We start from the raw sequence: 18340 nt of genomic DNA, 5'->3' as shown, positions 1-18340 counted from the left end.
CAAGAAAAATTCTGTTGGCCTTTTGCTTTAATTCTATTTTTGGGTAATGTGTTCAATTTCGTTGAATACTAAGATGACAAAAAAAAGAAATTATAAATATTCTAAGCATCAAACATAAAATCCGTTAATCATTTATAAATTCGGTGGGGAGTTTAGGTATTGTGATTTAATTTAATTTAGTATGTCGCAAACCTGTTGACCCTACAATTTGTTAACCACTTATGGCGCATTTTAGTTACAGGGTATACAAAATAAAGCTTACATGTCTAAACGCAATTATGACCGTGTGGCGAACTAAGAACGACGGACATCTGACAGTGAAACAATGCCCGGAGACAATATTTTCTACTTGGAGTATGGCATGTAGTAGATATTCTTAATGTGGTTGAATTGGCAGGCGAGTGTAGGTTAGGGTTAGGGTTGGGGTTGGGGTTGGGGTTGGGGTTGGCGTTGGCATTGGAGTGTTGTGCTGTGGGTCGAATGTCGGGAATGTCCTTGTCTCTGTCTCCGTTGCGGTCTACTGGCCACTCTCGGCCAGACATTTAATTTGCATTTTCCACTAATTGGCTTGCATACGCTACGCTTTCGCTTCGCTTAATTAATTTAATTAGAACTATGTTTTGGCACAAAGAAAGTCGCAACCACTTCAACATGTCATTCTTTCTATCTCTTTCGTTCAGTGCTCGTGTGTGTTTGTGGGCTGCATTAACTGCAGTCAGTGCTAACCAAGCTGATGGTAATTAGGAGTATATGTCCATTTGATGGTCCATTATTTGGCTCATTGAGAACTCATTTCCTGGACACCTCATTAAAAGAAGAAAGGATATGTAATACGGTTTATCTGCAAGGTTAAAAGGTTCGATGTGACTTTGCTATTTGCGGATATCTGACACAATTAAAATTAGGTAAAACTATTCGAGAATTTTCAGATAATGAAATGAAAATCGTAAGCTGACCAATGTATTAAGAAAATCTTATTTGCTTCATATAAGATCAATGTTACTTGCCTTTATTCTCATTATTTCTTTAAACTCACTATGGAATAATTTCCTATCGACACTCTACATATGTATGAGCTTAAAATATTAACCACAACATATTAATAAACTTAAAGCTATGAATTAATATGAATTTGATTATATGAATGTCTCTGTTAATATTATATATGTATAGCTTTTCCATTTTGTTAGTTTCCTCAGGGCTCCTCAGAAGAAAGATTATTCTCGCCGTCGTCAGTGTCTCTAGTAGTGTCTCCTTACGATCGATACTCCTGCCTCTTTTAATCGAACCTATCGATTCCCTTCCGTAACCGAAAGGACCCTTGGTTGGTGTTGCCAGACCTTTAAATATAGTTTATTTAATACAAAGGATAATCGAGAGTATTTATATTGTTATATCTTTTTTTAAATAATTGGCTGTTTGCTCAAACTTTGATATTTTTGCCGCAGTGGCACTAATGTCATCGTATTCTGTTTTATTTTCACTTTGCAGCAGTATTGAATCTATAGATCTTTGTAAGTGCACCTTAGCTTGGGGCTACCAAAAGCTGACTATCCTTTTATATTTTTGTATTCTGTTTCTCCTTTTCTGCTGACCTCAGTGGCTGCAATGAATGGTTGGCCTGGTCATGAAGCCAGAGCTGAAGCTGGAGTTGATGCTGGCCCCATGGCGTGGCAATCGCGGCCATTAAGTCATTTTGTTTCCTGTAACATTTCCGGTATCTTTTTAGCAACCTCGTGGCCCCAGAGCCAGAGCTCTTGTCGAGATGGGGGGTGCGCGATGCGAGGTACGCGGTGCTCTGCTGTGCTGTGAGCTGAGTACGATGTGCGATGCGCGATTCGAGGTGGTCTGGTGGTGTCTGGCACCGTTTGGATGGCTGCTTTGAAAATGCTTTTAAAGTAGGTGGCTGCTTGTTCAATTTATTGCACACCAAATGTACGATATTATTGTTGTTTTTATTTTGTGTTATTTTTTTGCCGCTTGCCGCTTGCCGCTTGCCGCTTTCTGTTGTTGCTCTCAAATTGCAGCGCATAAAGTGTTGTGTGAAATTAACTTGCAGTTTTTATGCCCAGCACAGATAAAATAGTTAAAAGAGTTGCCATTAATGATATGCCATCAAGTAAAGTGTACTTGAATCAAATGAATGAATGCATTTAAATAAAATAGATACAAATCTAATAGCGTTTATTAAGTTCATGCTTCAATTGTAATTATAGACATGCATTTATTGAATTAAAAGTTTGCGTATTTAATGAAATGTGAGTCTGTTAAGTTCAAAATACAATTATCAGCTAAATTGATTGAATATGCGAGGTAACCTACGAATAATATGCTTGATACACATTTTCTCAATCTTTTCTGGCCAAAGTGCTAGCATTAGTTCAATGTAAATTGCGTCTGATGCATGTAGACTTTCTGGTCAAATCATGAAATTCCTAACAATCTGAGCAAGCTGCTTTCTATTCCCATCTGACAGTTGCCTTTGCGCATACTCAATCACTTAAGCAGTCCAACAGTTGCACTTGCAGTTATGAAGCTCTCAAGCTGCATACGCATTTCAGGATATGCAGCAAAACCCACTAGACGTCAATTATGAGTACCCTATAATTTGATATAGCTAATGTTGTCTATACTAAAGAGCTTTGCTTGATTTGTGAAATAAATTTTAATAATTTTTTAAATAAAATTTTAAAATAAAACTATTATTACTATTGTTTAATTGTTGAAACATTTCTTTCTGAATTCAACATATTTATTTTAATTTGAATTATTACATTTTTGATATAAATAAAATCGACTGTGAGATAGCCGCTATTCAATTTGAATAACTGGAATAACAGTGTGGTATTATTCTTAAAATCTACCAAATTAATATACCGCAAGAATATTATAATATACCAAAGGCTTTATTTGGTATATTGATATAGAACTTAATTTAAAAAAAGTGTGTTAAATTGTTTATAGGATATATGCTCGTTTTGCATACCATATTTTTCGCTTCACTTTGTAGATGCTGCCATAAACACTAATTTAAAAGCCCATCATAAAAATCCGAGTAATATGCGTGCACAGATTGCACAGAAGTATTCGCATACGATATACAGAGAATCTCGGGTATAAAGTACATTTGTCTAAGTGAATTCAGCGAACAGTAAAAATTTGTGTGCATTATTTTGCATATGGCAAGAGGCAAACCAATGCCCATACCTGGATTTCATTCCAAATCTAAAACCTATGCAAGAGGGCCAGTTGCTGCGTTGCTCATACGACGCGTTGCCATTGGGAAGGAGGCCACTAACACTGTATGTGTTGTGTGGCCCCTTGGCGCACATGAGGCAGATTTAGTGTGCCAGGTTTTTTATCTTGTCGCGCTCTTTCTACGTAAATATCTCAGTGTGTGTGTGTGTGTGTGTGTGTGAGTGTGGTCGCTCTGGGGATCAAGCAGCAGGTACGAATGGCAGCAACATTTTGTACGAGTCGAGTTCATATGAAAATGCCCTGACTGTGTATATTGCCTGGCAATCTCATCTACAACTAAACACACCTCTCTTACCTCCAGTTGATCCTTCAGTTGCAGCCTCTCAGCGTGCTGCTAAATGTGTAACAGCAGTCACTTAGCGTAGCATGCTGCTCCATGCCCCTTCCACCCAAATTCTATCCTATCCACCGCATCATGCGCTCGTTACTTCATTGGCACAATCCCCAGACTCTGACTCTGACGCAGACTCACACTCAGACTCAGACTCAGTCGCTGGCTGCTTGGATGCTCGAATGCTTGGCTGCTTCGCTGGTTGGTTGGTTTCATTGTTTTGCTGTGCTTTAATATATTTTTTTATTTTTTCGCCACGTATTTTCCTTTAATGCGCTGCGGATTTGCTGTGAAATATGCCAGGCCAGAGACACTCACACATGCACTGAGATACAGATACAGAGACACATTCGTGGGTCAGAGTGTAAAGTGTGCCCGTATCTGGTTACATTCCCGGTTGGCACTGCGGCCCAGCACTTTTATGCTAATTAAGTTTATGCTAATTTAACTTATTGCCACTAAGTTGGCCCACATATGCGGCCAGCCGCATAAGCTGTTCATTCTCTCTCTCTCTCTCTCTCTCTCTCCCTTGACTCGTTCTCTTATAGCACTTGCATTCGTTTTCCCATTTACACCCGAAATCACACACAAACATACACATCTGCATTCATCGTCGAAATCTAGCAAATGGCATTGAAAATACATTAAAAATGCAACACTAAATTGAATCGCCAGTCGTTAAAGGCCGAGTAATTTATTTAATTAAAGCCAGGCCAAACTATATGACTGCTCGTCCAACAATAAATGAAGTTGCTTACACTGATATTGTTGATAATACAGCGAATGCGAATGCCAATGCCAATGTGAATACGGATGTGAATGTGACTGCGAATCCGAATGCGAATGCGAATGCGAATGCTCATGTTGGACAGTGCGTATGTTTGACATTTCATTTGCACATTCGCTGTATTTCACATTTCGATACACTACAAATTGTTCAAGTTGTAGTGACTTTGCTATCAAATATGTATTGCTTATTCTGGGTGAGATCTGAACTAATGCCCACTTTCCTCAACCATTCATTTGATTCGGATTTGTTTAAGTACCGATTTACAAAACAAGTAAGAAAGCTACAGTCGAGTGTGCTCGACTGTGAGATACCCGCTAGCCATTTTATAATAAGAACAACTATTATTATATACCAAGATAATGATGTGAAAAAATTGAGTTTTTAATTGCTCAGTTAGTTTAGGGTGTTTTCTATTCGTCACATGGTTTTTAACTGTGCCAACTTATAGTTCAATATATGTGGCAATAACTATATATGAGTATATGTATTGCATGCACTCATTCATATAAGTATGAATACGCATAATGTTTAATATTTACGACTTAAAAAGCAAATGCGTTATTTTTCTCGGTCTTTCTTCTGTTGGTCTGTCTATCTGTCTGCCCGTCTGTCCGTCCCTTCGTCCGTCCGTCTGTCCGTCTGTCCGATTTTTGTGCATGTAAATTGCATTTAAAGCAATAAATCAGTTTTAATCAGGCTACAGTCCACGCAGCTGAGCCTTACCGGACAGCAAACTGCGTCTGTTCAGCTCATGATAGGCCTCTGTATATGCACACACTCGACACGCACACACACACACACGCACACACACACACAGATTTGCATATGTATTTGTATGGTAATGGAGTGCGAGTTGGGATCAGGCGAGTTGCATCGGAAGGCCGATGGCTCAGGTGGTTTAAGCAAACGCACTCCGTATGCGTGGCGCTTTATTAAATATACTCGTATATATATATATATATATATATATATATACATATATGTATGTATATATATTGCAGTTGTAGTTGGCATGCATTGCTTATTATTGAAATCGGTTCATTAAAGCCCATAAAATGGAAAGTTTTCCACGCAGCGATCGATTTTTGCAAATGGAAGTTATCATTGCCATTAGCGAATCTGCATAAACTAATGTTTTTATTATAATTCTAAATTATTTATCAAATATGAATGTAATTCATGGGCATCCTCTTCTAATAGTGAAAATAACATTTCATATCCGAGTTTTGGGCTTTAAATTATTTATTTATCAGTGAACGCAGAATGCAACTTTAATTAATATAGAGTGTGTGTGAAAATTTCATGGAATAATTTATTTAACCGTTTTTCTTTTTTAATTATATTGAATTTCAAATATTGTCGAAAACCATTTTGGCCAAAATGATTTTGCATAGCCCAATTGTTTGGTACATGATAAAATTGTAGAGCTGCAAATCACGCAAGCACACACGCAGTTTATTGTTGTAGTTGTTGTTGTGGAGTTGTTGTTGTTCTTGTTTGACATTTGGCACCGACAAACTAAAAGTTAATTCGAGGCAATTATGTTGACATGCCAAATGTGCTGCAGTCCAATCGCAGTTCTTGTTCTGCTCGTCCTGTCGCTGCTCCAGCTGTTGTTTCAGCTCCTGGCAGCACGCCATTTGCTCCATGTTGGGGTTCATGGGTTAACCCCTAACCTCCGGCTCAACCACTCTCTTGCCCCTCCCCCGATTCCTGTCTCCCTCCCCTCTCTCTGCGAGACCATATCAGTTGCCATTTTACGCGCTTTTTGAATTATTTTCCCGTCGTCCGACTTTGGCTCAATTCGCTTTTGGCTATAGTACACACATACACACACACACACGCAAAACATGGCCTGAGTATAATTTGCGAATAGATTTGAATTTGAATATGTATTCACAACTGAATTTTGCATTCGAATACGCATTTGGGTTTAGTTTTGTGCAGGTTGCGCAGTTAATTTGATTCAAAATGCGAATATTCGATTGCATCTTGTTTTTGCTCTAAAACAAAATCGCTTCGCTCCGTTCTATTCCATTCCATTCCGTTGCGTTGCGTTGCGCTCTCCTTTCCAATTGCCCTGCCCTCTTGCCCTTCGTGTCAATCCACGCCCACTAAGGCTAGGCTACTGTGTCTGTGTCTATGGTGTGCTTGGCATTTGGAGTTGTTGTTTTGCTGCGGTTTTTTGCCGCGTTGTTTGTTATTTTCGCTTGTAATTTGTCGCTCTGACTAGGCAACTTTTGTTGTTCTTACGTATGCGGATGAATGAGTGTGTCTGTATAAGTGCATGTGTGTGTGTGTGAGTGTGTGTGTGTATTTGGGGTATACGTACAGCTATTGCTCAAATATTTTATTATTTATGCGCTTTAGTAGACGGCACTCGAGTTTTTGTTGTTCGACCGTTCCGAAAACATTTTTAGCTGACATGCCAAAAGTTTTTGCCTCAATGAAGTTTTGATTTTGGGCGAGTTTTTGGCTACGCACATGTTGGACAGCAGCAGACCAAGGTGGTGGAGTCAAGGGGGGAGGGCATTGAAGTGCGGCAAGGCAATTACATGAAAATGCATTTATTATTGTTGTGAATTTCACTTTTTTGTTGTTGCTCCATTCTAGTTGTTTGTTGCTGTTGTTGCAAAGTGCGAAATGCCTGGAAAAAGCTGCATTAAAATTGCAAGTTTGTTTTCCTACAGAATCGTTTTTTTTTCTTCCTGCGGCGTAGGATCAGGAGGAGATGGGAAAATGTTTTTTGAGGGGCATGTTGGTTTTTGATTGTGGCCTTGCCATAAATTTGTTACAAATTTATTGTAAATTGTTTATGACTCCGTTGAGCTTTAAATGCTAGTTGTTGAATTTTAATAAATTGTGATGGCTTTTTATGCAAAATGAATTCGTACATCCATGAAAATGGTCAATTTACATTCCACTTACAGGTTTCACCGATGACACAACGAACATGTTAATTGGAACAAGTTGTACATGAATTAATAAATATAAATTTTAGGGGTAATAAGTTACAAAGACGCGATCAAAATAATGGCCTTCTTTTATAAACGCTACCCATGGGGTAGAGGGATATTATAACTTTGGGCCATTAGGAAATGTGTGTAACAGGCATAAGGAGGCATCTCCGACCCTATATTTATTTTTTTGATCAGCGTTAACAGCCGAGAAGTCGTGTCCATCTGTCCGTCCGTATCAACACCTACAGGAGACTATAAGAGATAGAGTTATATTTTTTGTTTTACTTTTTAGTGTTATTAAAAGGCTTAAACAAACGTCAACCCAATTGGGGGATTTTAAAAACTGAATAACCACATAAGAAGTTTTAGGTGAAATTGTAATTTCACATATTATTAAAATATACAGTCAAGTCAAGACTAATATGTTACTTACATACATATATAATATATTATTTATATACATAATTCTTTCCTTATAATTTTGTTGATGATCCATTAATTATTTTAGTTTTAATAATATTTATTTAAATGAAATACTCATTTTGTTGATAAATACTAATTAGTTATTAATATTATTATTTGTAACTTTGAAACTCGTGAGTTCTTAAAGAACGGTATTTATTAATTTCTTAATAAATTTGTAATCGGTAGAGAGGTAAGATGTTATATATGTAAAAATAGAAGGGATCATTGGAAAACTGATATTTCTGTTAATTTAATATTAATTAATTAAACAATTTACTTATTGTCTTATTGTAAATAAAGAAGAGAAAAAAATTGTTGATTCGTATCAATGAATGTTTTTGAATAGTAATATTCAGTGCAATGCGTTACTTTCATAATAGTATTTGTGTTTATTTATCTATTTGGTAATCTGGCTTCCATCAGTCAGAGTGAAAAGAGAAACTTTCAGCTCTGTTGGCTCCACTACAATACGCCATTTACTTTCTTCATTCGTTTCTTTATGCTGAGGCAGAGCGTGGCCATAGATCATTATTAGGGAAAATAATAAAGTCACCTGAAGAAAATTTATCAAAATCATAAATCATTGCAAATTGCTCCCATTTTTTTTTCTGCGTATGCTTATGCGTGATTCTTTGTGAGTCTGTGAGTGTGTCTGTGGATGTGAGTGTGAGTGTGAGCGGGTGTGTGCAATAATTTCTCAATACATTGCATGTGTCGGCGTTTGAAATATTTGCAAGCTGGCGCTGAAATGTATGCATTAGAAATTCTTGTAGCGGAGTGAGTGCAACTATGCGTCGTATGAGTGATATTTGGAATGAATAAGTTTGATTCGAGTGAGTTGTATAAAGAGTAATTTAAACACTCTCTTTACCAGGTGTTTCATTGCAAAGACTTTAAATTGAAGAGTACAGTGTTTTAGCTTTTGCTTTCATGTTTCAAAGAGATTAACTTTGAGAATTTTACGTTATAACGCTGAGTGAGTCGAGCGGAGTCGAATTTTAAAGAAATGTGCTCCTTTTAAGTGCCTACTGCTTACGGACTCTCTTATTTAATATAAGTTAAGCTTGAGTGTTATTTATACTTTAGCGCCTCTCTTCGCAAGAGGCCTGAGTCTATTGAGTCTATACTTCGAGTGAGTTACAATTGAGTGCGTTAAATAAAAGAGAGTCTAGTGCGTTGAACTAAGAGCGAATATGTTTGTGTTGATATAAGAGCGTTTCACTTTGAGTTAGAGCTCCCTTGAGCTAAACAGATGACTTTAAAATACTCTGATTGACATTACTTTCCGTATTGAGCAAAAAGTTGAAAGCAAAGGTCAGGACAACACTTCTATTGCTTCTACGAATTATAAAGGGCTCCTTTAATATGAATATTTATGCATGTCCTTTTCCCCATAAATATGAAGAGTGTTATTAAAAATATGAACAATTTATAAATAAAGTATAATATTGATTTACTAATTTAATAAAATCACGGATGACGCACTTTTATTAAATATAAATACATAATATGTAACTTTTAAGCAAAGCTAAAGAATACAGGTATAGAAAAATATAAATATAATAGAAAATGAAAAAAACATAAACTGAAACTGAAACCATATTAAAAATAAGAAATGGTTATACTTATAGCTCTGGATTAGCATAATATTTAGAGTCAATATTGATTTTAGGAACTTTTTTTATTTTACGAGAAAATATATAAATTTATCCTTTCTGTGGTTCGACTACTTAATTATCTTATCACAGAAAAATAATTCTAAAATCATTCTAAGCTCTCATTAAATTGTCAAGAGCTATAAAATTCATCTTTACTCAAAAATATAAATATTTTGGTATATGTTTTTTTCACTTTACCCATAATTACTTGTAAAATAACGTTCTTTGTCAGGATTGATTCATGCACAGTGCTGAAACTCGCAAAGAAGTTAAGCTCGAGTAGTTTTGTTTTCATTAAGCATTGATAAAACTTGTAACTTTGACATTATTTAAAATAAATAATCAAATTAAATGTGGACATATCAATAAAATCTCTTGGAAGTGGAGAAATGTCAACGGCATGTATTGTATAACTTAATCGACATCAAAATATTTTTTATGAAAATGCAACGCATTCGAAGATGCGGGGCAACATGCCTTGTGTCCAATGAATTATGCTGGGAAAAAGAATGACAATTGACGAAAAATGGTTTTAATTACAAATTTAATGGAGTATCAGTGTACGGCAAATAAGTGTGCGATTGAAGGATTCGTCAATAATCAACAGCTGGATGTGGAAAGCCACTCGATGGCATACAGATGGGAAAAGGTGAAAAAGGAAAGCTGAGTTTTTTTGCAGTCGTCAACTAGCGCGATTCTCAAAGGAACAGCAAATCAACAGACCGACAACGGCAAACAAATAACAACAAAATGAAGCCATAAATACATTTGGCATCGACTGATGGCCACTTCAATGAACACCGCATCGCTGTTCATCCCACTTTTCCGGCTACTATTGCTGCTGCTCATGCTGCTCCTGCTGCATCCTTTTGGTTCGCTTTGTGCCGGCGACTTTTTAATTAAAATAAAAATGCAACACTCACACGCACATGCCGAGAGATTGAGGTTGAGTCAGACATCGAGTGCGACGAGGGGAGGGGGGATGGTGATTGGGGTATAATGATGATGAGTGCGGGTAAATCACGACAACAATAAAAATTAAGTTTAAGCGCATTTAAAATGCCAACACTCAGCGAACAAGGAAATCACATGAAATCAATGCGCATAAGTTTAATGCAACTACGAACATGCGACTACGAACATACATAAAGTATGTATGTATATATGTATGTGTATACACATACAATGACACTCAACACACGCACACACACACATTTGCACTTACGCCGACAAAGCAACAATCGTAATAAACAATTGTTGGAAATTAATTTTTGTTTTTAAATAATAGGCTTATAAAATAATTAAACGCAAACGGCTTACTTTTAATGGTCCTCTCGCTCTGCATAGATCGTGGGGGGCGGGGGCGGGGAGTGGTTGCATTCTGGTTGCCTGAGTGTGTGTACGTGTGTGTGGTTAACTTTTGGAGGACCATAAAAATATGAAAAATGCTTGTGCAAATTTGTTGAAATATTTCGCATTTTTTCGCAAGCGTTTTTGATGCGTTTTAAATGGCAACAGCAACATCCACATCAACAGCAACAGCAAAAGCAACAGCAACACCGACAGCAACAACAAAGCCAACATCAACGACCATAATAACAGCAATAACAACTGACAATTAATTGTTAAAAATCAATTTGCAGAACGCATGCGGTTAACTCATTTATTTGGTCTTCTTGTTCAACTTGCTCTCTGCTCTATCTATACCCTGTTTGTAGCGAAATAGACTCAGAGAGGAGACTTAAATGACCCAATTAATCTGGATATTCGAACCCAAATTTAAGAAGGTGAAAATTGTTTTACACATTCTTAAATTGATTTCGAGTGTCAAAAATGATATGCAATATTTTCTTTTGTTAAACACAGGATATCTCTGAAACCTGCATATTCAATGCATGTGTAATTTTCATACTTATTTTATTTATTTATTTTATGTTGCGCTCAATTTAAATGAAATGCGTAACGAGCTGAAAATATGCCCGTTAAACGGGTTCAACGGCGAAAGTTAAAAGTGTTTATGCCTTCTAGGTGAAAAATTATATATAATGGCTGAGCGCTCGATACGCAACTTTTAAGTATACATCATTTAATATAAAAAATACATTTGAGTTGAAGGAAAGCATCGGTTACAGATAAATGACAAAGATATGCATTCATTATCGAGAAATCAGGTCAGACATTAAGCATTCGTTTTGGTTATTTTTAAATAAATTAAATAACATTTCAGTTCCCTTATGAGTCTTGCTAGAATTGAAGTCTTAAGCATTAAATTGAATTTTTCTTAATTGCATTTTACTTGTGAATAATTAAGTAAAATGCTTCATTAACTTTTTGGAAAAAAGTTAATATTTAAAGTGTTCATTACGAACACTGACAGAAGCTGTCTGCTGCAAAGCTTTTCGTACCTTTTGGGTTCTAGGAAGTCCTCAATAGAATGTTGTGTAATGTTGTTGCTGCTGTTGATGATGTTGCTGTGAGTGATGATGATGCGTGTGTTTTCAGCCTTTGTGTCGTGCTCATCCGCATCCTCATCCAGTTGCTCGCCTGCCTAGCACATTCTTGTTGGCATTGGCATCGTCAATGCGGTAGAGCCTGCCAGCCTGGTACATTACTCATACGCCACGTTGCATCGGCCGCAGCCTTGCCTCATTCATTTAGTCGTCAAGTACAAGTGCATTTGCATCGAAATTGATTGCTCACAAAACTGCCGATATGGTAAAATTGGCAATTTAGTGTGGCGTTTTCGCCGAAAATGTAGAAAGCCGGGAGAGAGGGAGGTGAAGAGGGAAGTGTGTGCTGTGGGCGTGGCTGGTGCGAAGGTGTGGCCGCCTGCTGCCTCAACAGTTTGTTGATTAAAAGGCTGCTTAACTAAAATTGAGAGCGCGTCGGTTGAAGTTTAATGCCACTTGAGTAGCACCAACAACCACCAGCAACACCTGTCATACATACATACATGCATATGAGATTGTTTGTGTGTGTGTGTTTGCATTTAAGTATTTGTGTGTAAGCGCGTGTGTTCAGCGAAAGCGTTTAAAACTCTTTTGAACTACTCGTAAATGAACAGTTTTAACAACCCAGACAGGCAGCCAGCAAGTAAGCAAGCAGTAAGAGGCAACCGACTATCAACAATGGTTTTTTCTCTTTCTCTCCCTTTCTCCTTTCTGTGTGAGCGCTGTTGTTATTGTTGTTGTTATTATTATAACAGAAGCCATCGAGTTTTCTGTTTGCTTTTGGCCTTTTTGTATGTACGCAACTTTATTTTTGAGTTTGTTTTCAACTTTGCTGCCGAAAATGTTTCATAAACAGAAATAAAAAATCCATAAAAAAGAGCTAAAAACTTTTCAAATATTACGGCGAAAATGTAAATGAAATTTGAAATAATTGCTGGCAACTATTTGCCATTGTTTTTATGAAAAAGTAAAGTTAAGCGAAAAACAATTGCCGATGAGAACGAAGCCCAAGCAAATATCCAGATCAAAGTCAGTTCCTTCCAATGCAATTCAATTGTGTGCTAAGTACACAAACAAATTGGGTCTTTGATTTAACTACATAAGGAGTTCAATAGGAAAAAGGCGACGATAAATGTTATAGTAATAATTATCGCGCAATTTGCTTTATGTTCTTTGTGACTATTCATCCTTTTACTGCATTTTTCAATGAGTACCAACTTTTTATCTGGGTCACTACTTGGTCAATGAATATTTTTTGATATGTTGAAGTTGCATTTTTACATTTCAAACAATATTTATATCATCATAGAAACGTCGATCAATCTTGCTTCAGAAATAGAAGTATTACTCATTATTGTAGTATGTAATTTGTACAAGTATAGGAATTGGTGGCGAAGAAATTGAAGAATGCAGAAATATCGATAGATATAGCGCTCATTCGATAGTTCGATTGAGTTGGCAGCACTGTTCAAAACGAAGAGGTGGGCAGCTCGCTGGAAATCGATAATCTCATACCCTATTTAGATTAAATACATCTGCTTTAATGATGCGGTTTGTCAAGGGAGGCAAATTTCGACACTCAACTCACACTCATACATTTTTGAGTGCCGGTGCTACTTAGCACTCGCAAACCGAGTAAGAAATACATACACACTTTCTCAAAATCACGCGAGTACTGCGAGTTTGAGTGATTGTCAAACTCAGGCTTTTCTTGCACTTGCCTATTCGGCACCGGATCAATTTTGACCCTCGGCTTGTAGACACTTGTGTCTTTCCGGTGGTTGTTCTTCGTGCAACCGATCATTTTTGCACTCATGACTGCTCAAATTCTGAAAAACACCCAAGTGTTTTGCTCAGACACCCAAGTGTTTGATCAGACACCCGAGTGTCTGAGCAAATACTCGGGTGTTTTTCCCCCACCCCTATTGATGCTTGTGTGTCACGGCTCGGCACTTGCACAATAACTGTCGGGTCTTTGTTGATACTCATACTCATGAGTAAAAGCCTTTTTAGGCACCGGTATTCATGAGTACAAATGTATCAAAAAAGCACATGAGTAACCGGTGCACCGGTTGCGTGTGTATACCAGACATCGTCACGGGTGGCAAATTTCGACACTCGACTCACACCCGTACTTTTAAGAGTGCGAGTGCTACTCGTGCACTCGCAAAACGAGTGAGAGATACACACTTATTCAAAATCATGCGAGTGCTGCGAGTATGAGTCATTGTCATACTCGAGCCTTTCTTGCACTCGGCTCGTACACACTCCTGTCTCGCGGGTGGTTGCTCTTCGTGCAACCGATCATTTTAGACACTCTTGACGAAATGCTCTGACACTCGCGAGTGTTTTGCTCAGACACTCGCGAGTGTTTTGCTCAGACACTCGCGAGTGTTTTGCTCAGACACTCGCGAGTGTTTTGCTCAGACACTCGCGAGTGTTTGATCAGACACTCGCGAGTGTCTGAGCAAATACTCGGTTTTTCCCCACCCCTATTGATGCTTGCGTGTCGCGGCTCGCGGGTAGATTTTATGACTTTTGACTTCTTTGAATGATTTTTGGGTGTTTTTTTACTTTGACAAATGGTCAAATAAAATATCAGGTGGTTTTTCCTGAAATTTATGGAAATTGCACAAATTTGCAAAATACCCTTTTGTAATAGGCATTTACAATAGTGTTATAAACAGGTAATAAAATTTCGGATTTTCCGGTTATTGATAAATATAAAAAACCCAAAAACTCATAAAACAGGTAAAATTTCACTTTACAAACCCCGGATTTTCCACATTTCCTATTGAATTATAATATTAATTAGGTATGAATGGGCGTTACATTTTGTCGGGTCAGGTCAGGTTGGTAAATTTTCAAGAAATAAAATGAGTGCAACAACAGCGCACCAGCAATAACAAGAACAATACAAAAAGCCGACGGCATTTCTTGCATCTCAATATACATACACACAAACGTACATATGTATGTACATACATACAATCGTGCCGGTCCACTCATAATTTTTTACCCATAACCACCGGCACCGGCTTTACCCGAGTGCATAGAATCACCGATCGCAAATTGCCGAGTATGCCTCGGCACTCGCACTGGCGAGTGTAAGGCTCGCACTCGGCACTCGCACTCGCGAGTGTGCTCGCGATACACTTTATTGCTCATGTATAAGGCTCGCGAGTGTGTGTATTTTTGGCCACTCGCACTCGCGAGTGTAAGGCTGATGTCAGAGTGCGCGCGAGAAGCGATGCGATAATATTGGGCGAGAACGAGCGATAAACCATTGCAACCTTTTTCATATGCAATCGCTCGAAAGATGTCAGAGTGTTGCGAGTTCAAGCGAGAGCAAAGCGAGAGAGCAGTTTGCAACCTGCTTTATCGCTTCAACTCTCTCAGAGCGTACGATTGTTTTGTTGCATTCTGTGATTTAATTACCGCTTATTTTAAAAATTTGGCCAACGCTTCTCCAGCCGACTACTAATTTTATTTAATATATAGTCAAAAGTTGAAATAGACATCCTTGAATAGTTAAAAAACTTTTCTGGGTGGTTTCTCAAGTCATTATATAAATTTTTGAACTCTCCTTTTTCGTTTCTACTGCAGTTAAGCGGGTGGACGCCACTTTTTTTTAAAACAAAGTTAAATGTTGCACTTCAAGCAAAAAAATCTTCGTCCAAATCCATCATCATCATATTAATAACTGAAAAATAGAACAATGTAGATCGCTCTCGCAAAGCTCTCACTCTGACATCTTCTCGCTTTGCTCATCGCTTCGCATCGCTTTTCTCGCGCGCATGACATCACAGGCTACCGAAAAGGCACATGAGTAACGGGTGCACCCGTTGAGTGTGTATACCCGTGCCGTTCTCTGATGTACATATGTGCGTGCCTGTCCACTCATAATTTCTTTTCGAGTGTTGTGATGTAACCACCAACACCGGATTTACCCGATTGCGTAAGATCACATCACACCCATACTCTTTAGTATCCCAGCAAGCAAAGTTAGGAGGGCTTTAAATTATGTGTCCGAAAAGAGCCAAACTAAGAGCGTTTTCTGCGCATGCACATAAATAAGATCGTTTTTAGAGCGCAATCGGTGCATTCTAAACTTCGACTCATAAAATTGTCTATTGTCTGAACCGCGCTTAAAATAAATTTATTTCGTTTTTGCATTTCGTGCCTTGCAAGTCGGACGTGATAAGTGGAGAACTTTAAGTTAATTTAAAAATTAATGTTAAGTTCTTAATATTTTTTTTAAGTTTTTAATAATTTTATATTTCAAAAATTTTCAAAATTTTTCTTCAAATTCTTAATATTTTTCTTATATTGTAATTTGTTGAGTTAAATAAAAATTATATAAAGTTAAATTTATCCATACAGTGCCTAAAAAGTCAACTTTTATGTGCAGTGTCTGAGGATTTTCCATGCTTTGTTGGAAGGGTGAAAGCACTTATATGTTTCTGAGTCAGAAAAGAGTCATATTAGACTCAGAAATCTCTCTTAAAGTACGACCGTTTTCATGGAAAAAACGATTTTTTTTTTTCCTTTTCGACACCCATATGTGCGTTTTTTGACATCCGTACTCATGAGTATTTTTTGATACAATTATGTTGAAAAGGCACATGAATAACCGGCTGTGACTACAACCGATAACGAAGTAGAGGTTCGATCGAAAGTCGCAGTTCAGTTTAAATTTCAGTTCAAGATTGACAGTCGCAGTTGTAGTTTCAGTTCAAGATTCATAATTTACCTATTCCATATTATCCTTGCATCTTTACATTTATAAATATTTATTTAGTGAATAAAAAGAACGAAAAGTTGTGAAAATGATAAAACCTTTGGAAAAAGGTGGATTTTTGGAACTTCACACCGCTGGGTTTATTATTGGCGTACTAGGAGTGATTCAAAGCGGTTTTCTTTTTTGCGAAGGTGTGGCAGCAGAAAATGGCAAAGAGTCACCATCATATGACCAATTCGAAGTTGGTAAAGTCCTGATATCAGGCTTACTCATATACGGAATAAAGCAGGTATGAATCGTCAACAATTAGTTTTTTATGTAGCAAGTTCATACGAGTATATATTTTTTTAATTTATTGAAATTGTCAAACAGAATCGACATTCTATGTTGCTGCCCTGGTTGGTGTTCTCTACTGTTGGTGTTGTTACCAATTGTTGATATGCTTGTGGGACTTTGTTGCTGGTTCACACAACTTCTTAATCTTCTTACTCCAAGTATTTCCTACCGGTAAGTTCATTTGTTTATGCATATCTGTAGTATTCCTGATTATGTATTAAAATATGAACTTGTAGATACAGATTTTAACATTAAAGAGTATAGCATAGATAAATGTTCTAACATTGCATGTACATATTTGGAATCACTTACAGGTCTGATTAGCTGCACTTATTATGTAATATTCTCACTATACACACATATGAAAATGGATTGCGGAAACGGTCGCGTATTGACTCCGCCATCAGCAGCAGCAGAATCATTGCAAAAACCGTTCCTCCCGCATATTCCCTCAACGCCGAATATCCCACCAACGACGCATATCCCACCAAAGACGCAAATCCCTCCAATGCCGCATATCCTCCCATCGCATATCCAACTATCTATCCCTATAACCTATAATAAGGTATAAGTTCAGGAAACCTCTTCTTTGTTACATGTACCGCCACTTATGGAAGCTTACTCATCTTGATTCCCATCACCTTAAGAGAATATCAAATAATGACGTATATTTGCACTGCGAATATTTTTATTAATTACACTTCTTAGCATTTAAAAAACTTAAGCCGAAGACAAACAAACATAATTAACTTACTCACTGCATAATAAGTATGTATATTGTCGTTTATTAGATTCAATTAATTATTTAATAACACCATTGTTTATAAGTATATCACAACATTTAATAATGGCCTCATGAACACAGATTTTAAATTTATTAAAAAATTAGAAATATAACTCGCTGTTCAACATTTCTGTGCACTTAACTTTCGTGGTTTTATTCATATTGCATAACACATGGGCTGAAAAGTCCCGGGCCTAACAAAGAAAACACGCTTTTTGGATGAAAATTGGCGTTACTCATCAATTTAATCTTTATCAAGAGCATCGCAAACATTTCAATATACATTTTTTAGAACGATTTTTCGAATATTTTTTCAGGACTGCGAACCTCCAGAAGTCTCTGGGAGCCTAATCTGGCGAATACGGTGGATGTAGGACCAATTCGAAGTTAAATTCATGTAGTTTTGTCGCTGTCATTGAATCATGAACACATTCTTGTTGTTTGTCAAAAGTGAGCAAACGCGGCAGCCACTTTGAAGAGAGCTTTCTCATAGTCAAATGTTCCTGCAATATTAGGCCAACATGTTCTTTTGATATCTTTACGATGTTAGTTAACTCACGCAAATTT

This window comes from Drosophila sulfurigaster, chromosome 2L (genome assembly GCF_023558435.1).
Source record: "Drosophila sulfurigaster albostrigata strain 15112-1811.04 chromosome 2L, ASM2355843v2, whole genome shotgun sequence".
NCBI classification, from domain to species: domain Eukaryota; kingdom Metazoa; phylum Arthropoda; class Insecta; order Diptera; family Drosophilidae; genus Drosophila; species Drosophila sulfurigaster.
The sequence above is the reverse complement of the archived record's forward strand: the minus strand, read 5'-3'. Positions refer to the sequence as shown.